Source organism: Lonchura striata, chromosome 17 (genome assembly GCF_050655825.1).
Source record: "Lonchura striata isolate lonStrDom1 chromosome 17, ASM5065582v1, whole genome shotgun sequence".
NCBI lineage: Eukaryota > Metazoa > Chordata > Aves > Passeriformes > Estrildidae > Lonchura > Lonchura striata.
In genome coordinates this window covers 4,359,210-4,381,542 of record NC_140719.1, presented here as the reverse complement: position 1 = coordinate 4,381,542, position 22,333 = coordinate 4,359,210, and the positions used below count along the sequence as shown (strand labels likewise).

The 22,333-nt window shown below is 46.9% G+C and overlaps 1 protein-coding gene across 3 annotated transcripts in view; it reads left to right on the top strand.

Moving 5' to 3' along the window:
• Positions 1 to 22,333, top strand: part of ASTN2 (astrotactin 2) — a 335,047-nt gene that overhangs the window by 281,721 nt on the left and 30,993 nt on the right. The window lies entirely within an intron of this gene.

The window sequence follows — 22,333 nt, the reverse complement described above, 5'->3', positions numbered from 1 at the left end:
CCTTGGGGGTGCTGCTGGAGGTGGGACACCAGTTTTGGGATTGTTTGAGTTCCCACCAAAGCTGCAGAGCACGGGAGGCTCTCAGGCTTGGGCATGGCCACGTCCCAGCCCGAGGCAGAGCTGACTCAAACACCACTGAGAACTGGTGGCCCCCAGGAGTAAACTGGGAGCCCCCACAGTGTTCCAGGCACGAGCACTGGTCCATTCCTGGATCCTCATTTTCTGGCCATGTGTTGTAACCACCTCCCCAAGGATGTGTCCTTCTGCTCCCATGTCACAGCTCCCCGTTGGTTTCCCTTACATGAGGGTATTTGTGTTTGCTCCTGTGATCTCTCCAAGACAAAGGTTTCTCCAAGTCTGAGATGTTTTTGTGTTCTTTTGCTGCATTTTTTTTGTTGTTGTTTTGCATCATCTCTGCAAGGTGAGCTGGTCCAGCTGCCAGGCCATGCTTTCAGACTTCTCCTTCCTCTTCCTCATGTGGACCCCCAGCATCCCTCCCTGGGTGTCTGTGAGCCCCAGGAGCCCCCCAGGCTGCCCCCAGCCCTGTGTTTTGAATGTGCTTGGAAATAGCAGCACCTTTCTTAAATCATGTGCGTTACATCCATCCTGGATGTTCACTGGGAGGCCACTGGAGTGGCTGGGAGGGATTTACCAGGTCCAAATTCACTTGACAGAAAAACAAAATTCCAGCGTAATTTTAACCAGCTGTGGTGGGAGAGTGAAAGAGAGAGAGAGGGGAGGGGAAGGAGAGCACGGAGTGGGGGGAGAGCAGGGAGGGAGGTGGGAGAAGGGTGTTTGGAGAAGCCCTGGTGTGGGCTGGTGACAGTGGGGACCTTGTCTGGCTTCCCCAAGGTGGCCGTGGCCTCTTTGCTGTCACAGGGGGTGGCTTTGTGCAGCTGAGCCACCACAGCCATTTTCCTGGAGGGGTGATGGGCTACCCCCTCTGGACAGAGCAGATCCACACCATGCTCATGTCATCTTCAGTGCCACAGTGGAGGGTGTGCATATGGTGTTAAAAAGATTGTCTAAAAATCCAGCTGATGTTTTAAAAGAGAAAAAAAAAAATAGCTAAAAGAGAAAAGAGCTCAATGAGTTCAATATTTACCTTTATTTTTATATTCTTTGGTAGTACAGGATGAGGATGGCATGTCCTCTAAATACATATGGCAAAAAAAATACATTTAGTTTCTGTATGATTTTAAATTTAATTTATATTACATAAAAATATATTTTACAGTGAAATAATGCATTTTATACATGTAAATGTCATGTGTATTTTGTAGGTGTAATTGGAACAATGCAAATTTAAATTAAATATGAGCTACTTGTCAGTCTAGCTGTGTGAGAATACATGTTCATGATTTCAAAAGTTCGGGAACTTACAAAGAGAGATTCTTTTCAATAATCTGAAATGTTTATAGACATTTTTATTACATTTTATTATGTTTCCCATCCCATTTCCATTTTAGACTGCATGTACCAAGCAAGTCAAACATCTGATGGATCTGGGTACTCCTGTTTGAACCCTATTGCTATGTAATAATTTTTCCAGATCCATAAAACATAAGCACAGCCTCAGCCTCTTCAGCAAGCTGCTGCTGAAAAGCTCATTGGAACCAGGAAGATCTCAGGCATACACAAATCTGTGCCCATGTTGAGAATGTGCAGGATGAGAGCAATGTGTTGTGATGCATAAATGTTGGTAAAAATGAATTCTTGTAGGACATAAATTAAGGAGAATGTTCACACCATTTACAAGGGAAAGCTGCACTGTTCATGCTGGTAAAAGTGCCCAACTGAATGCTGTCCTGTGGGGAACAGCATCCCAACATCCTGCTCAATTGAGGTGAAATTCATTGGAGATAAATGAGCTGAGCATCCTGAGATTCCTGCTGATAATCTCCATGGAAGTATAACAAGCATTCTTATTTTCTTTTGTTTTACTTTTTAAAGAGGAGCAGCACAGCATCGTGCCACTATGTTTGGCTTGGTGACAGCTCCTGTGGGCAGCAAATTGGATGGAGGCAAGAAATGGGGCGTGGTGGGGTTGGGCTGGAGCAGGAGGGCAGAAGGTTGGTGAAATCTGCTTGATCTGTACTGCACAAGAGGCTCCTGCTGGGGCAGCTGTCCAGGATGTCCTGCAGCATGTCGAGGTGGCCGAGAGTCCTTGCTCCTGCTGTCTCCCCACTGCTGTGTTCTCCTGTTTCCCAGTGCTGCTGGGGAGGTGTGGTTTGAGACAGGTCCATGTACACATCTCTAAGTGTGGCAGTTGAGTCTGGAACCTTCTGAAAACCCCAGCAGACACTGTTTGTCCCATGTACTGTGTCCCCATAGAGCCCTGGAGTGTGTGCCTGCCCTTCTTTGTCTCTCATTTCTCTTTCCTGTGCACATCACATGGTTCCTGACAGACCAAATGGCCCAAACAGGTTTCATACAATCATTTTTAACCCCGAAATATATGACTGACTTTGTTTCTATCTGCTCCCTGATGTCTGGGGAAGACATGAGAGGACTTGGGGAGGTCAGCTCGGTTGTACACAGGACTGTTTCACCTACAGCAACATCTGTTCAGCTCAGTCCAGCTCAGCACCCAACAGGTCAGGATCAGGGAGACTGAGACCTGGCAGCAAATGAGTTGGGATGCAAATTTCCCATGGATTTCGGAGATGCCCCTTTCCTCCAGCTGTCCTGGGGATGTTGACATCACCACTTCTGGAGATGCTGCTGTCTTAAGTATGATTTAATGGGAAAAAACTGAGCTTAGATGTAATATGTCTAAAAGGATCTGTCTTCCCCTGGGAACACGGAGGTGTTGACTCTCTCTGATCACTCAGTCCTGGGCTCTCACCCATGGGTAATTACATTCTTCCATGCATGATGCAGAAGGCCAAGTTCTGCTGGAGCAGGAGGACGTGCAGGTGGGCAGTGGTCAGCTCTCTACCTCATGCTTTGTACAGCTGCTGCTGCAGCCACTCTGGCTTTCTGTCTAGGGAGGGTCAGAGAAGGGGAAAAAACCCCTTGATGTAACTGTCCCTCTTTTCCCTGTTCAGTAGCAGCAGTGAAATTCATGATCCATTCATGTTGGCGCTGAGCTGCCCTTGATGGCTTCTCATAGGAGCACTCAGGACTTTGGCTCAGCCCAACGGGTGACACAAAGCAAAACACTTTGTACCTCAGCCCACAGTGATCCCTGGATTTGGAGCCAGGCTTCTGTGGTGACCACTTCCCTCGAGATGCTTAAATCAGTTAGGCAAGGACACATCATCTCTGGTCTCTCAAGTTTTTCCCAGCTGCCCTCCCCCATCCCGTCTCGCTGCATGTTCTGTGTGGATACCTACCACTCCCAGCCAGTAATGACTTCCACATGGGGCCGGACCTTGTGGACAAATCCCCTGTAACAATAGGAAATGTTCCTTGGTCTCTCATTGTGTCTGTCTTTGGGAAGGAGGAGAAGGCGTTGACGACAAGCCGAAGAGCTCTAATATTCCTCCCGGACAGCTGATTAATTCCATCCTCTGCATCCGCTCTGGACCATCCCGCCCCGCCCCGCGCCTTCTGCTTTTTATTGTTCTCTCCACCTGGTTCCCTCTGGCAAGGGAGCCGATGGGAGTTTGTGCCACGTGGAGCTCCAAATGGAAAACCCAAACTGCAGGAGCCTCCGCTCCCCCCGCAGACCAGGCCCAGTGGCTCTTGCTGGAGGAGGAGAGGCTGCAACTTCCTCACAGCCAAGTTGGAGCACAGGAACGGAGGCGCAGCATTCCTCCCCAGCACGTCTGCTCCTGCCTGGGAGAGACCAGGCCCTGCCTTTTCCCACTCCGTCCCCCACCATCAGGGCAGCTCCTCTCTGTGGATAGCTACAGACTCACTCTCACACTCAGACCTTCTCCCTACGTGTATGGGCACATTCCCCCTGAGAAATGTCCAGGATTGTGGTGGGATGTGCCCACCCTTGCTGGCTGAAGAGCCCCCTGTGCTCATTCCTTCTCCTGCTCATGTTGTTTGTTCACTCAGAGGTGACATAGCCAGTGCTGTGGTGGCTCACACATGCCACAGGGGTTTCTACACTCCCTCCCCACAGCTGAGCTTCACCTCCAGTCCTTGCCATTCCCTCCCACCAGACTCCTGCTCCAGCCTCACTGCTCAGCTGTGATCCATGGAAGAGGAGGGAAAAACGAGAGACAAGGGCATTTTGATTATGGAGTTGATTTATTAGAATCATTTTAGAACACAAAGCCATCTGTGTGCCTCTTCCCCATCCAAGATTTATAAAAGACGAAACCATCCATCTGACCCCCGGCTCTCCCTCCCTTCCTCTTCCCCCGCCTCATCCTCGCCTTCCATTCTCCTTTGTGGCTCTCTTGCCAAAACACTTGCCCATACTTAATTCTCCTCCCAGAGAGACAATGCTTTGCATTCTTGCATTAGAAGCCAAAAAAAAAAAAAAAAAAAAAAAAAAAAAAAAAGACAATTCTATTCTGTCTCTTCTCTGCTGAGTTACTTTCCCAAGAGTCTGTGTTTAAAGAAAAAGAAAAAGATAAAGGAAAAGACAAGTTGGTGCTGAAAGGTGCTGGAACATCATTGTGTGGGGGTAACTTTTCCATTCACTCCACATATCAAACAGCCACTGGCAGGCCATCCCCGGGCGGGGCGTGTGGGACTGCAGCCTCTTCCAAAGGGCTCACCTTCAGGGCGGAAAGACACTTTTGGACTCTGTCTCCCATCCTTCCTTTTGCTCCCCTTCGAGGGCCTTGGCTCCAGCCCCAGCTTTCAGGGCTTGAGGTGTGCTGACAGATTCTCCAAGTCGGAGGAGCCGGTGGCTGAAGGCCAGAGCAGGAGGAGATCTGAGGTCCAAGTTTCCTGGACTCGCCTTGTGACAAGCAGGAGGAGGCTCAGCCCTCCTCTTCCTCACTGCTCTGCTTGATGTCAGGCCAGCTTCCCTGGGGCACTGATGTCAGAGGAGCTGTGTTGAGACCTCTCTTGTCCAGGCCCCACCATGACCAAGTCTGTTCACCTCTCTGTGCCTCCATGTGTTCCAGATCTCCAATGCTTTAAGCATTTCTGTGGTCACCAGAAAAAAATGGAGGACTTTGATGTCACCCTTCTCACAAGGTTGGAAGGTTGGGAGCAGATCTAGAGCTCTGGAGCTAAAGGGAGTATTAGCATGCAGTTAAAGGGAGTTTGAAATTACCTAATGCATGTTCAACCTTTTCTTATTTACACATCAGGGAAGGATTTTCCTCCTTGTAGCCAACGTCCAGCATTCAAAGTCACAGTGATGGTGGGAAAAGGTTATGGGTGATGGTGATCTCAAATCTGAGCAGCATTGTTTTGACTTTGATTTTATTTGTATGTGCTTGGGTACAAACAAAACCTTTCTGCGCTTTCTAACTATTCCTTTGAACTTCATTTTTCCATATAAATCTCATTTTTATGCTGTTAGTGATTCCCATATGAGATCTGACATTTGTTATTTGATACTGGCAGAGGAGAATGAAACCTATTAGTGGAGGCTCATGGGTTCAACAGGATCCTAGGGAATAAGAGCAGGGCTTGTGAAAAGGCCTGAGGATTTAGTGTCACTGTCATCTGCTCGAGCTTTTGAATCTCTTTCCTGACCCCCTTCTATCCACAGAATTGTCTGTCTTCAGTTTTCCTGGTTCCAGGTGTATATTAATTGAAGCTGATGACTTACCCACTTTGTTGGACACTAAATCACCCAAGTGCTGTGTCCTCCAGGACCTCTTCACAATTCCCTTATGCCTTAGAAAAAATAAGCATAACCTCATGTATTTCTTTTGGAAAGAGGCAAAAAAAGGAATTTTACTAAGAGCACAAAACTGCTGTGGTTTGTGTGGCACCTCTTTGCACCAAGCTTCCTCTCAAAGACATCTTGTAGAGGAAAAGCATTACTCATCAGGCCTACAATCTATCAGGAATGCTAGGAAAGAGCTGGAAGTCATGGTCTTCCAGACCTGGAGCCAAATAACCCTGCTTAGACCAGCCATGGGAAGGATCCAACCAGCAGCTTTCCCAGAGCATCCACATCTACATCGAAATATCTGGACATGAGGAGGCCTTACAGGTGATTCCCCCATTTACAGATCCCAAAAACAGTGAGGTCACAAATCTTATTGTAGGATCAGAGTGCAGACATCCCTGGTTGCTCCAGAATGCAGATGGAAGAAAGGGAATTTCCAGGCCATATTCCAGATATTCTCAACTTGTCCCCTTTGGTATCTCCTGAACGCGCCACTCATCTGCGTGTCGGGCCCAGCGCTGCTGTCTCACGGATTAAACAGCTGCCACGTCCCACCCTCAAGGCAGCTGTGCCTCAGGGCTGCCTCAGGAGCACAGGGCTCTGTGCCCTGGTGCTGGTCCTGCTGCTCCAGCAGGATGCTGCCCTGCCACGGGCCCAGGTTTAGCTGGAGGGATGGGGCAGGACTGTGCCAGGCCATCCCCTGCTCGTCCTTCACACTTTGCAGTCTGGTACAGAGATGACTTTTCTCCTCATTTTTTTCCTTTCCTTTTTCTTCTTTATTTTTCTCTCTTTTTTCCCCTTTTTTTTTTTTTTTTTTTTTTCCTTTCCATTGGTTGTTTGGATTAAGGGGCCTTAAAGGGGCCAGACATTTTTTGTGTTCTCTCATACCCTATAAATAACCGGCACCTCTCCAGTGCTCCAACTCCACCCTTCAGTTGCAGATTCCACTGTCTAGCTGCCACCACTCCGCATGGCCTTTCACACTCTTCCTTTTTATTTAATATGGAAATATTTGTAAAAAAAAAAACCTTGCTGTCACCAATCCTCCAAGAGGAGGAGGGGGGAAAGGGAGAGAGAGGTGGGAGCTGGGAGGAAAGGACACAACCAGCCAAAAAGAGTATCCGAAGGAATGTTCTTCTCCCTCCCAGGTTTACAGCAATGCCTTTCCATCCAGAGTCATCTGTTTTGTTTTCCTTCTCCCTCAGCCTGAGAGTGCTGCTGCATTATCATGTAATGTTGCTTAATGGGACCAAAGGAAGGCTTCGAGTCGCCTCATGGACCGCAAGCATAGCCCAAATTCCAGGCCAGCAATGTCTTGATGCCTGTGGTGTCTCATGAAAGCAGAAGACTTGCAGCCCTCTGTCTGCCCCATGAATGGTCGGTTGGGGTTTTGTTTTTTTCCTTTTTTTCCTTTTCTTCTTTTTTTTTTCTCCCCAAGGGCATGCCGCCACCCTATCCGGGCAGGGATTTTGTAACCACCGGCATATCTGGGAGGTATGCGTGGAATCTTCCAAGTGCTTGGTCAGTCCTCTGTGGTTTCCTTTGAGCAACTGCCCACCCTGCCAGCTCCCACCACCCCTTCCCAAGCCCCCTGACATGCAACCGGTTGCGCCACTTGTGCCAGAGTTTCACATGACAGTTGTCTCCTCCGGATTTCTCTCTGTTCCTTCCTCCTGGCTCGTTTCCTGCTGCTGGTGAAGGAGCAGAGGGTAGGAGTCCTGAAGACTGAAGCTGTCTTGAAGGCTACAGAGCAGACACAAATAAAGAACAAGCTGTTACTTACCAAATGTCCCAACTGAGGGAGTGAGGTGTAAGACCCACTCAGTTCTACGTGGCACCAAGAATTTGAGTGAGAGAAGTGGGATACTCCAGGAGATTAATTTCTGACTTCTTGCTCTGAGGAGTTATTCCATCAGTATTTAATCTCTCGTGATTTTTTATTTTTCTGAGCACCCATGTCTGGGACAAGGAACTCTTGTGATTCCCATTTAGGGAAGGGAGAGATGAAGCATACAGCCCTGGGGAGAAGAGTTGGCTTGAGCATTGCTCTTTGCCTGGGCTTTCCAGCCCATCTGGTGCCCCTGGGCCAGGGTGGTGAGCTCTGACCCTGTGGGTATCAGATCTTACAGGGTGATATCCACGTGGCCCTGCAGATGTGCTGCTGAGTTATCCTCTCTGTTCTTTTGGTCTCTATCTGGGTGGCATGTGGGCCTGTGGGATGGCATCTAATTATCCTCCACCCCCTGCCACAGGCAGGGACACCTTCCACTGTCCCAGGTTGCTCCAAACCCCATGCAGCCTGACCTTGGACACTTCCAGGAATGGGGTAGCCACTCTTCTCTAAGCAACCTATGCCAGGGCCTCACTACCCTCACAATGAAGAATTTCTTCCCAATATCCCATCTAACCCTGCCCTCTGGCAGTTTGAAGACATTCCCCTTGTCCTGTCACTTCTTGCCCTTGCCACAAGGTCCTTTCCAGCTTTCTTGGAGAAAAACCACCTTCCTCAACACACCCAGCCATAAGCAGTGTTCAGCTTTTCTCTTCCCTGCCCACCACATCCTCATGCAGATGCACACTGTCCCCATTGCCTCCCTGGACGCCACCAGCTGTCCTGTCACCCATCCCTGCGAGCTGCACAGGATGATGTGTTACCACCAGACACCTGAGTGATGACTTTTGTTGGTTAATCTGGCTTTCCTCTACTCCTTCTCTTCTATTTCCCTCCCCAAAGCATGGCAGAAAGCACCAGTCGCTGTCGGATGGTTTGCATAGGCAGGGTGACTTCAGCTCCTTTTCTTTGGGATAGTGCTTTACAGCCATGTTTTTAGGGCCTGTTTTCATTAAAAGTAGCTTTTGAAAATGGTTAAGTAATAATTTGCTAAATCAGGATCTGAGGTACTCAGTTTAACAAATTGTTGTTTATTTTTTATAAGGAATACATGCAAAGGGAATGGAAAATGGCCAGGTTGGAGCAGGCTGGATGTTAATTCCAGTTCAGTGTCACCACTATATTCATGTTCATGGTTTAGTCATGTCCTCCTTTGCATATTAATTAAACTGATGGGTCAGTAAGTGTTATAAGTACAAACTTGGACACTGGTTGTTTTTTTGCTTCTGCAGTGTTGCTTTTGCAACATTTGTTTAGTTTTCATTCAATGCATAAAATATGGAGGGAACAAAAAGCCCATGCACATTGTATCGTGTAATTAGACGAGCAACCAGATGTTAATTAATATATGAACATCGTTTTTATTTCCAATCGTCTGGCTGTGGTTTGATCAAACCTATGTCCCCCAGCTGTTGCTACATGAGACATAGCCAGAGCAAAAACAGAGCCCGAGTTCAGCTGCTGTGAGCTGAGCAGAGCACAAACCCTCACCCCAGCTGAAAGAGGAGACGCTCCGGGGATGTGCTGTCCCCAGACACGACACAGCACTGTGACATTCTCCTGCTACCCAGTGCTGGGCAGCAGGGGACATGCTCCCAGCTGGCCCTGGGTTTTCCTCCTGGACACCACAGCCCAGTGGGATTTCATCTCCTGAAGCCTGGTGGTTTAAACACCAGCTGTGTGGCTCATGGATGAGTCCCTGGAACTTTCCAAAATTCAGCCCTGAGCAGCCATGCCTTGTCTCCACATTTGGTCCCACTTTGAAGAGGCTGGACTGGAGACTTTGTGATTTTCTGTTGCCACATTCAGCCTTTTGCTCTCAAACAGTTTGATTCTTCCTAATTTCACCTGGAAGATCCTTTTAAAGAGATCCAAGAACTTTCTTTTCTCCAGTTCTCATGTGGTTTTGTTGAGACCAGCCACTGCATCCAGGTATTCCTCCTTCTCCTCCTTTGTCTCTGTCTGGAGAAGTTCCTGCTAACAAAAGAACTATTTTATGACCATCTTTAGCCTAATTTGCATTTTTTAAATATTAAAATTCATTCCATTTCATTGCTATAGCCCTCAAGTTATTTTAATTTCTTTTGACTGATCCCCTGCTGCCTTAATAATGCACCACTTCATCGATGCTAAAACCACTGCTGTATTTCCAGTGAGAAATAAGATTGATTACAAGGCTGATCATTGAGGAGCTCTGATAGTGATAACTCATTTCCCATCACTCTCTTCTCAGCATTGCCTGTTTTCATCTGTCCATACTCAGTCCCTTACCTGCTGTATAATTCTGCTAATTCCCATCTTTTCAAGCATGCCTAATAATTACCTGTGTCGCATCACAGTGCCTCTGGATACCCAGATAAATGAGATTGCAGCTCAGCTCTGCTGTCTAGGGAATGAACTGTCTCACTGAAGAAATGCATCAGGCTCGTCTTACACAGTTTACTAAACCTCGGGTTGTGGTTTATTTTCCTAGTCTTCATCTCATTAAAAAAAAAAAAAAAAAAAAAAAGGGCTCTGTAATGACATAAATTTCTCTCTCAAAGCTACACCTGTGCCTTGAATATCAGCAAGGAAGGCTGGGCTATCCAGACTCTTTGCCCATTATGTGTCCATGGAAGTATTGACTTTCTCCAGGCATCTCATCTCCTGCTAAGCCAAGATGAAAGTCCGTGACTCTCTCAAAATTGTCCGCAAACTCCCTGACACTCTTTCACTTTTCTGCTTTTCCTTCCCTCCTCCCTCCCTCCTCCCAGTAGCTGGCACAAGGAGAATAACAGTGGAATCACCCGCATTGCTGTGGTCTGAGCAGGTTTGTCTCATATTATGTCTAAATAAATATTAATAAGAAAAATGGAATAAGAGGTCATTGACAAATTTGGCAAATATTTCCCTCCCCTTCCATTTCCAGCCACCTGACTCCCACAGGAAAATTTTGCCCTCAGACCAGCGCATTCAGGAAATAAACACTTGGTTTATTTTCCTGGGGGGAGGAGGAGGAGAATGAAAATAGCATTAAGGGGCCTGAAGTCCACCCCTCATATTTTGGGTAGCTGGAGACAACTGCCATCTTGAGCCATGGCTTTTGTCTGTGCCTTCCAGTGATAACTTATCACAGAAGTGGCCAGGATGGCTTTGAATGGTGCCCATGAGCCCATTTTGATGATCTGGAGTGCTTTTCCATACCCGTGGGGAGTATGGAATAGAACTGTGTATTTAAAAAAGCTCCCAGAGTTAAGAGACTAAGGCTGCAAGCTGCTCACTGCACTTGAAAAATTGAAACAGCAGCAATGGGCAGAAGTAATGAAGAGAAGGAAAACCAAGGATGTAAGGGTGTCTGCTCAGTGGCACTCAGTTCTCTGGCTCAGTTGACGAGGTGGGGATTGGTCAAAACTTGGATTCAATGATCTTGGAAATCATTCCCAATCCTAATGATTCCATGATTCTATGATGCTTGCCTGACACCTAGCCAAGGCCACATGGCATCCCAGCTCCATGCAGCTCCTCCAGCCCAGCCTTGGCTGTCACTCCAGGTGCTTGCTGGGCAGAAATTGTTCCTGGGATACCATGTGGTGGCATTCTTCAGTCCTCCAAGGATGGAGCAGTGCAACACTGACTAATCATTTATTACAAAGGAGGTTGCAGGGATCTAGGGTGGAAACTACTCCCCAGGCCACCTAACTCACACCTCAGCAGCCCAGGCTCTTTTCAAGGCACAGCACATGCTGGCGAGATCAGACGTGCTGCTGGCAGGCTCCAGGAGTGGGACCAAGGCTGGTTTATCCTTGTGTGTCTGTGGCTGTGTGTATATATATGTGTGTGTATAAAAAGTGCATGTGTGTCTGTGTGTGTGTATTTTACTATGTTAAGCCATAAACTGTATGGGTTAGGTATGAATTAGAACCTTATAAAATGTGTTTACTCATTCTGTGTAACTCAAAGCAGGGATTAAACAGTAGGAAAAACTGACCAGGAGAATTTTCCAAGCAGAAAAAGTTTTACAGCTCTCATTGTGAAGTGCAGACGGAGGACTTTATTTTTTTTTTTTTTTTTTGTGTTTAGGTTTTTGGTTTTTTTTCAGGGCAAGTATTTTATGTTTGAATTTTTATGCTTATCAGATAAAAGGAGGGTGAGGAGGGTAGCTGAAGAGGAAGAAGGAATGGAGGAATAGCAGGAGAGCATTGTGGCAGGCAGAATTCACCCCAGGCACCTGAGCCCCACATTCTCCTCTCCATCTCTTGTGACAATGTACTTTCTATGCCAGTGGCATCCAGGGGGGCCTCTCCATGGCATGCTGTGCTCCTAAATAGGCTCTTCTTTTCTCATCTCCTTGAAGGCACCTTCTACAGGGAAAACAGAATCATGCTGCTGAATTTAAAGGGAATGGGTGTGGGAAAGGAGCAGTGGAAGCAGAAGCAACAGAGAGAGGAGGCTCTCAGTGAATGAGCATCTCAGAAATGGGGAGAAAAGAGAGAGGAGCAGGAAATGGAGATGGATTGAAGTCTTACAGACTGTTGGCTCTCCTTCTCATAAGGAAAGTCTGGACAAAGCACCCAATGAATAACCTCACCATTATCAAGTGAGTCATCCTAGGTCAGTTGAGTGATGTTTGGTAAAGAGCAAGGTGTCTTGCAACATGGAACCATTTAATTTATTATTTCCTTCTCTTCTTTGATACAACTTTGGTTCTGCATCCTCTGTTTGGTCTGTTCTACCTTGTAGTTCTTGCTGCCTTGGTGAATCATCCCTGTCTGCAGGACCAGTGATCCTTGCATAGTTAATGGAGCCTGACTCATTCTCCTCTACATGTTATTTCCACAGAAGGTTGGGTTTGGGCTGTTGGGGTTTGGGTTAGGTGTTTTGTTGTTTTTTTTTTTTCCAACTTCACTTTATGAACATTTTCCAGGGGGATGGGGGAAAGGGATGGGAGAAGAGAGTCTTGAGAGGGTTCATTGGGCAATTTTCCCTCCTGCTAAATGTCAACATCCTACGCTTGATGCTTTGGATATTGAGTAGCAGGGCTTCTATTTCAGGCTTTGCAAGGGATGGGAGAGACTCATCTTATCTCTCTAACATGGCCCAAGTGATGTTTTGGTTCTATTTAGGGGTTTGAAGAAAAGAGGAAAGCGATAACCTCACTGCATGAGCTCCGGGTTGGGTACCTGGCCCTGGCTTCCCTCGTCAGCACAGATCTTGGAACAGCCCTGGAATCCATTTACCACTTGGCTTAATCCTGCTCTGTTCATTCTGGAAATCTGTCTTTTGTCATCTGAGTGGTCAGATGTTGCACAGTTGCTAGTGATGACACGTCTTCAATGAACCATCCTCGAGGGATCAGTGGTCCTGGAGGTGGGAAGTGTGCCCACATACTTCACTTGGCCAAGGACATTTAGGAGTCAAAAGGCTGTTCCCACCACAGAGTGCCTTTGGTGAGATGGGCTCCCAGAGCACATTGTCCATCAGATCTGACTACTAACATCTCCCCTTCCCTGTGGAGGACAGGATTGATTTTCTATGGTTTCTAGGATGACTTAAAATTGGGAGCAGAAGGCATTGCCATGGCAGCATCCTGCTGTGTGCCAGTGGCAGGTGTCCTCGGTGCCTGCACACTTGTAAGAAAGTATTAATAGTCCTTTAGGGATGAAAATCAACTGTTAGTGGTGAAACAGCTGGATTTGGTCTCTAGTTATAGCCTCAGATTTGTCTTTTCCCTTCTATATTGGAAGAGTAATTTCTCTGCACCCTTGCTCCGTTGGCTGTGGTCTGTCATGACACTGCAGCCACTGTGACACAGGTGTGGCACAACTCCAGTCTTGGCTGAGGGGTGTGAATGACACTGTCAGAGGTATTAATGGCCAATGTAGAGTCTCCACATGTCAGACACCTAATTGGCACTAGTTTGGCACTTGAGATCACCTACATTTAAGAAATTAAGTATTATATTCTGTTCTTGTAAGTAGAGGGTCTGTGCAGTGGGGCAGGAGATCCTGTCTTGCCTTGCAGTCTTAGTGAGAAAGATGGAGGGATTGCTGAGGTGATGATGGGTGCTGAGGTAGACTCCTCACAAACAAGAGAGTCCCAGATCTTTCCTCCTTCCTTGAGCCTTCTAATGTATGAAAACTGTGAAGAAAAATGTTAACTCCATTATTGAGAAATCAGTAAGTGAATGATTAATGAGCTGTGTTAAAAATGCTGCTGTGCAGGTATTCCAATAATTTAGGTAATTCCTTGTTCAAGAACTGATGTCAGCTCTTGCATATGTTAGTCCTGACCAAGTGGGTCTTTTATAGCTCCTGAGCTGGGTCAGATAATAGCTTATTTTTTCAGTTTTATCTTGGTATTGCCTTTGGCTTCTCTTGTGATGCCTGCTTGGATAGATGGAGAGTTATGGGAAGAGGCACAGCCAAACAAGAGGTTTTCTCCTCTGAGTATGAGGTAACAACGTATCTACAAAAATATTTAGAACTCGCTGTGTTTGCACAAGTTTTAACCTCGGTTCTGCAGCATGTACATTAGTTTATCTGGCACACGAGTGTAATGGAACAACTCACATGAGTAAAGCTAAACATGTGTAAATGTTTGCAAGATACGGGTCAATAATTCTTTGGAAATCATAGCAAACCAACCCTCTATTTTCTTCCACAGTGCTGTTCTCTAGTCTGCCTCAGACAAGTGATCAAGAATATCTGTGATAATCATTATGGTGTCACTGTTCCAAAGAGCTCACAGCCAGGATACAGAAACTCAACAAGTGTAAATTGTTATTGTTCCATTGACTTCAAGGGAACTACAGGAGATTTTATGAGCTGAGGATCTGCCCCTCCATTCTCAAATGTTCAAAACTTCAGAGGAGGGCCAAATAAGAGGTCTGCTTCCATGCAGGTTCCTCCATAAGGACCAATTTTTTAAGTCTTGGTTGGATAGCAACCTGCAGGTTGGCTGCAGTTAGGTTTGCTGAGTGCTCCAGAATGTGCTGGTCCAAAGTCTTATCACTAATTCATCAGCATCTCTGCACATGACCTCTATTTTAGACTAATTTGTTGCCATTACAGGTAGAGGTTTGATCCACTTTCCAGGACCAGGCTGTGAAGTGTAAGAAGGGACTGGGAACAGGGTCAGGCAACAGTGGCAATATAAAAGCCCAAAAATTCCACTTTCCCAGTAAGTGCAAGGGGATATGAAGCACAGACCAATTGATAACTTTTCACCGTAGGTTTACATGAATTTGATTTGACAAATTACTTGACATAATTATGGTTTTAACAATTAATTGCACACTGAGTTTAATTCTAGGAATTGTTCCTTTCCTTTCCTGCTGGTCTGGTATTTCAATATTTGTGGCCTTTCTTTAGGAAGCATCCCAGGATTTGTCCTCAGTCATAGCTCATGGTGAAAGCTGTTCCACTTCAAATTTAGCCATCTGAAGCCCAGCAGAAGGTGGAACCTCCCAGCCCTCTGGATTGGTGAAGCTCAGATCCATGGTGCCATGTTCGCATCCAAAACTTGGTAATAATTTTCGGATAGTAGCTCATTCCCCCAGGAACTACAAGAGTGCCCTGGTGCATTTAAGGAGGTGAGATTATTATTCAGGTTTTGTTGCCATCTCTGCAGTGTCTGACATGTCAGTTTGTGCTGCAGAAAGTGGCTCTGGGGCTGGAGCAGGGCTGCTGGGATTCCTGGTGAATGTTCAGTCCTTGGATCTGCTACAGGCTGCCAGCTCTGGGCCTTGGGGACCACAACTGGTCTGGGTCATTGGTGCATTATTAGAAATCTCCAATTTAAAAGAAGCTAAATGTGAAAAGAAAGGAAGAATGAGAGTGGGAATGAGATCTGTGGCGATGAAGAGTGAGAACTTTCCCTGTGGTGATGGACACAATCCTCTGCCAGACAGAAGGATCTGAGGACAGAGCTTTGCTTCGTGCCTGCACAACTCCCAGAACAAATGGGTTCCCACTTTGTCTTGAAATCAAGTAACTGTTTTAACATGCTGGAGAGCCTGAGATGAACTCCAGGGAATAGAGACATTGGCTTGGACTCTCCACCGTGCTAATGTGAATACGTGGCTTTGAGATTGGAACTCATGCTTGGATGTCTCCAAGCGTAGCAGAGTCAGCTCGTGTCTGGCTGGGGCTGACCCTTAGCAACCTAGTGAACCTTGAGAAATCCTGGAGGGCTCACAGCACAGAAAGAAATGCTTTCATTCCCCCTCTTCTCCAGCAGCACACTGCCTTGGGGATATGTTTTTACATGAGTAAAAGCATTTTTTCTGAGGTCTTAGATATTGACTGTGAAAGACCTGTGATAAGCAGTCTGTGAAGAGCTCAGATGAAGGAGCAGGGAGTCCTGTTGATGACCCTGAGAGAAGAATACACTCTGATTAACCTTGTGCATCATAGAACATTGCAGCTCATGCTAATTAAGATAATTTTCATCTTTTTGACTGGCTCTCTTGATGAGAACAGCTCATCTTTCAGTTCCAATTGGTGATTCCATGCAGGTTCCAGCCTTGAAGAGCACCAGTGAAGGCATTTAAGTGACTTCTGTGACCCTGGAATGCAACTTTTGCTTTTAGCTCAACCAAAGCCTTGCTCCTTAAATTTAGCCATCTACAAATGCTGTCTTCCACCAGCAGAGGATCTGGTGACAGAAACCTAGAGGAGATGGAGGCCCAGAGGAGATGGAAGCCCAGAAGAAAGCTCTTCATCATTATTAATTTGTCTGTCAGCATACACACAAAGGAAGCAAGTTCCCCCAAAATTCATAACTTCAAAAAGGTGAAGCTGTTCAGGGAACTGCAATTTTCACCTTTGTACAAGTTGGGAAGTGAAACACAATCTGTGCCCAAAGTTGCAGCATAATCACTGGCTTTTCTGCCTCAGCCTAGACAACATGTGCCCAGCCAGAGAGATCCCTGATGGATGTGTCTTTGAGAAGAGCCATGACAAAGAAATTATTTCTGAGACTACAGGGTTTTGGGGTGTGGGATTTTGGCTCCCATCTAACGTTGAGAGGCTAGTGTGCATGGATGCTCCCAGAATGTGGGCATAAAATTTTTTAGTAATAACTGGGCCTTTTTTATTTCTTTTATTATCTGGCAAGCCATGCAGGGAAAGAGGTTTTGACATCACTCCACCAGGATCAGTAGGGATGGCTTGCTTTTAATGATCTAGGCTGCGAGACAGACCATCTGCTGATGTAAATCGGAACAGTCCGTCGCCTGAAGTTATGTTACACTAATTTAAATCAGCCCATCATTTCCAAGACAAACCAACAACCTATCACTGCCTTCCCCCACTGAGTGCCAGATCCAAAGCGCATTAAACCCAGGTACAACCTCTTGGTGGAGGAACCACCCTGCAAACCTGTGCTCTACATCCACTCATCCAAAAACCCAGTCCAAGCCTTCTGCTCACAGCCCTTCTCTGATCCTCCTCTCCTTCAAGGGAAAGCCCCAGGAGAAGAGGAGGGCGAGGCAAAGACCCCCAAAAGGTGACAGACTTGGAGGGCCAAGCATGCCATTTGTTTCCTCATTTCAGGAACCAAAACCTGGCAAGGGGAAGTGGAGTAAGGTCTCTTTTTCCATCTGCTGCGCTGGCATTGCTCTGGAGGTCACTGCTGGGGACGCAGGTCCTCGCTGGGCCCCATCTGCCTTCTCTTGGCTCCCTCATTTATGCCCACTTGGGCCTCTGACATTCTACTCTGTTTTTCTTTCCTTGAAAATGGATCGGGAATTGGGAGCCGCTGCGCAGGAACGCGCCTGTTCCCCATTACAGCTCCACCGGGGCTGTAACACGATCGTGCCTGCTCCATACCCACACAGATATTTATTTATCCATACAGCCTTTCTTCTTGTTTTCATTAAGTTAGGCAGAAAAGGTTAATCTTTCTTCTGCTAAAGCTTCAAAACCAACCAAACTAAATAAAATATGATTTCTTTCATTTCTTTTTTAAAGGACACTCTCTCTTTTCTTTTTTTTTCCCTTAAGTACCAGAATGAGGTCACAGTCAGAGATGCCACAAGAGTAAATTGAAAACAGGTTGAAAAAAAGCAAAGGGGAGAAAGACAGGGAGAGAAAACCACAATCAGGGGAAAGCGCCTGGTAACGTTGCAGGGTTGGTTTCATCCAACCCAGTAAAGAAGCTGTCAAGACAGAGACATTGGTGCCTTCCTACTTTCCCCTTTGTGCTCTTTCTAGGAATCCTGAAGGTGAATGGCAGCAGGGAGGTCTCCTCTCATCTTAATTTCCACTTTGGTTTGCAGCGCCTGGGTTTTCTCCGTGCTGCTCTTGGCACAGGCACATGGGCTGAAGGTGTGGGAACGCCTGTGAGGGTCCCAAAGCTTCCTTTTGCTCCTCGAGCCTCCTGGAGGCTGCTGGCCTCGCTCTCTTGTTTAGTCTGGTTGAACTCAGCGCCGTAGCTCGCCTTGTCCTCCGTGGGATGGTTGATAGGTGATTCATCCAGCCTGCTGTCCGCAACTGCAGGGCGCTGGCACGGCCGCAGCGGAAGGACTGAGGCACTCTGAGGCTGTTGGATGCTGTGTGCGAGCGGTCTGAGCCTGCTCCCAGCCATTGGCATTCCTCAGCCCTCGTTCCTGCCCCTCTGAGCCTCCTGCCATGAGAAATGGGCTCTCTGCAGAGCACACTGCCAGCTCACCCTTGCAGACAGGCAGCTGAGCTGGGGATGTCCTCCTCCTCCTCTTCCTCCTCCTCCACCACCTCCTCCTTCTCCTCTTCCTCCTCCTCTGGAGATGGAGTTGAGTTCCTGGCTGGTTATCCCAGAGTGTCACCAGTAGGATGACCCCTGACTATGCCTGCTGTGGCCAGGAGAAGTCTGCAAAGCTTCCCAGAATGGGAACCCCTCTGCAAGCTCCAAGTTTGCTCTGTTTTAAGGAGAGCCACACCACCAGAGTCAGTGTAAAAGATGCTTGGAAAACCAAAAAGAGGAGATTTGCCAAACTCCAGAGCCATGCCTGTGTATGAGGATGAGGCAGTAGCAAGGGGTTGCATTGGGGAGAGAAGGGAAATGCCACCTGCATCTTCCTGACAGTTATGAGTAGAGCAAGATGGATTTTCAAAAACTGCCTGGGGAAGTGGGTGGTTTGGGGTAGATCAGCCCTGGGAAGGTATGGAAATGAGGGAGAAAAAAGTCTTCCAAGGATATTAACTCCTTGCACTTTGGAGTGTCAGGATCCCATTGCTGAGCACAACTGCCCCATAATTTGTCATCAGTTAGCAGCAGGTGACATTTTTTGCTCTGTGAACAGCATTTTCCATAGTGATATTGAGCTCTGCTCTGGGTTTTTTACTACTGAGAAGTGAACACAGGTGAGGCATCCTCATAGGAGCCAGTTATTTGTCCTTGATATCTGTAACAGCTTATTGCTTTATTTAGTGTGACATCAATTATTTATTACTATTAATGAAGGACACAGATGTCTGTCTGGTCAATAAAATATCTCCTACTCCACAGAGATGATCTACTTAGCTATCATTTACTCTGCAGAGAACCTTTGGATTCTTTCTGAAATTTAATAACACAAGCAAAGATACTCAGGCAGTCTAGAAGGTTTGTACTTCAGGGCTGCTTTGGGAGGCTGAAATCCTTCTTTATATTTGCTGGCGGGATGTGTGAGAACACAAGTCCAGATGGGAAAAAGAAGCCCTTTTGCTTTCCATCATGAGCTACTTATCCATGTAATCCCTTTTATAAAGTGATCAAACTCCTTCTTAAAAGATGGTTGGGTAATTTGCCCTTTGCAGGACTAGACCAACCATTTATCCATGTCCAGTTTACATCCTCTTGCCATTACTGCCCATTAACCTAAATATTGCTTTTCCATCTGAGTGCCTGCCCTGTTGATGTGTTCACAGTCATGTGTCTCTATTTGGCCTTTTTTTCTGTTGGTTTTTTTTTTTTTTTTTTTTTGAAAACTTGGGCTTTTTGTTTTTTTCCTGTGAATTTTTCTTTCCTTCTTTTCCTGTGCCTTGGTCTTGAGCACAGTTGAGGAATGCTGTGAACTTAGTCCTCACGTGGCCTCATGCGCTGGGTCAGTGTTCTACTGCTGCTACATGATCCCAGGATCACATTTTCTTGGTAGGGCAACATTACTGGTCAATCAAGTGGCCCAAGTGTCCAAAGTCAGGTTGGAGAGGGCTTGGAGAAACCTGGTCTAGTGGAAGGTCCCTGCCTGTGGTTGGGGGTGAGGTGAAATAGGATCACCTTTCTTGTCCCTTCCAATCCAAACCATTCTGTGACTTATGTTAATTCTCTCATCATTACACCAAAAGCAACTGTTGCTTTAGCTCTGTTCCACTGACAAGGTCCCACTCTAAATCTAGGGAATAACTTGTTTTCTGCTCCTAAAGAAGGCTTAGGAAATTTCATTCCATCTGCTCTCAGAGCACTGAGGACTGAAGGTTCTCTGCCTTCTCTTTGGTGAGATGAACAAATACAGTCTCTGTGTGCTCTGCTTTGCCCAGGGGAGAGCAGGGAATAGCAGGTCCCTGCACTGGCTGCAGACTGACAGCTCTGGGTAGCTGGCTTGTCCCCAGGGTGTCCCTTCCCTGTCTTTGCTCCATGGTCTGTGCAGTCTGGCACCACCAGTGATCTCACTGCTGCTTGTACAGGTACAGAAAACTTGCAGCCTTGGGGCTGAGGTTCCAGCATCTTTGTTAGCATCTATTTTGCTGTTTTCATAACAACCTCCTTGCTTTGCAGAGCAAACAAGAGGGGAGAGTTCCCCAGAGGTTCAGAATTGAGCAAAAAAGCACCCTCTTGCTTTGTGGATTTTATTGCAAGGGTTTTGGCTCAGTCCAAGTGGAGACAGTGTTGGCAGACCCTGCAATCTTCATTTCCTCCTGTGCAGGGGGACAGAAATGCTCTCCACTCCCTGAGCAGGTCTGATCCGTGGCAAACCAGACCACTGTGGGAAGCAGCTGCGGGTGTGTGTCAGGGCAGTGCTCCCAGCCAGCCTGTTCCCTCAAAAATACCCACAAAGACCATGGAAGATGAACTTTCAGATGTTAGTGCACGTCTTAGAGAAAGTTAGCAGGGCAGTTTTCATTGTAGAATGGTCTGTGTTAGAAAGGACCTGAAAGATCATCTCATTCCAACTGCCCTGCTTGGGCCTGTCCTGCCCTTCCACTAGACCAGGTTGCTCCAAGCCCTGTCCAACCTGGCCTTAATACATCCTTTGATTCAGTGATTGCACATGACATTTTCCATCTCATTTCCAGTCTCCTGAAAGTCTGGTTCCACCCTCTCCCTGTCTCAGCCCATCCCATCTCTTGTGCTCCCTGGCACAGATATCCTGGCTGATCCTCCTACCTGGGGGCTGCCCAGTCCAAATCTTGGACTCCAAGTCCCCTTGGCCTCGCCCAGCTCTCACTGCAGTCTCTGCCCAGCTATTGCCTTCCCTAGCTCTCATCAGCTGCTTAGAGGAAGGTGTGAGATCCCACAGCATTCATCCATGGGAGGATCTGTCCCCATGAAGCTTCTTCCTGGTCAGAAGGGAAGTTGCTTGAGTCTGGGAGAGCCTTAAGGTCCTTTGCTCTACTTCAACAACACATTCTGGTCCTCTTCTTTGTTGGTGATTCATCAGGTCTGTAAGTCATGGCAGAGTCTGTTCTCAACGACTCCTGGTGACAGGGAGTTCCCCAATCCAGCCCAATGTTGTAGGAAAAGAGATGGAAATGAAGATTGGAAATGAGTAATAGGGGTTTGTTTGTTTGCTTTAACCATAAACCGAGAGCTGAGGGACTTGTTGAAGGCTGGGCAGTGCTCGTGACTTCCAGGCAGGGATTTTCCTGCTGCCAACCCAACCTGCCTGTTGAGTTGTCTTGGGATTTGGGACAGACCTGCATCCAGGAGCTGGGTTGAGCTACAGAGACTGGTGACAGAGCTGCCTGAAAAAGCTTGGAAAGAACAAGTCGTGCTGGGAGCATTAAAATGAATAATTAAGGCTTGTATTCCTTCAGGGAGGAAAAGAATTTATTGCTGCTCTTTTCTCTAGCCAAGGGGGATATTTGTTACTGAGTAGTGTGTTTGGAGACAAGACGCAAATGCAGTTTAGGGGGCTGGGGATGAGGGGATTTTTTTCTTCTACCTGGATACTTCAGCTTCACAGTGGGATGTTCTGGGCTGGTTATACCACTGGCTTGTTCCTTAGGGTGTGTACCAAGAACTGGTGCTTTGTTTCAGTACTCCTCAGTCACTTTTGCCTTTAGAAAAACAAAAGTGCTGAGAAGGGAATTCTCCTTCTCCCTCTGCTGCGATGTCTTGACATTTCCACATGCACAAGGTACCCAGCACAGCAATCTGGGCCCAGCTTGGCTTACACCAGCACAACTACCACCTATGGCAGCCCTTGCTCTGATTCCCATCACTGGGAATAGGGCACAGCCTGGGCAGATGCTCTGTCTCATTTTCCTTCGTGGTACCTCAGGCTTTCAGCTACACCAGTGTGAAACAGGAATTAAATGCAATGAGCTCTAACCAATAGACAGGCTGCCCACTGCGAGGAGACAGGTTGCACAGCAGTGGACAGTCATGCCCAAAAACCTTAATAAATGAAGCATTTTCAGTTTCAGCTGGGTAATGATCTAAGTGTTTAATAGGCGTTATAAACCAGAAGACTAAAAAGAAAGATTTTTCAGTATTTTTAATTAGTGTGTTTTTTCCTTCGAATG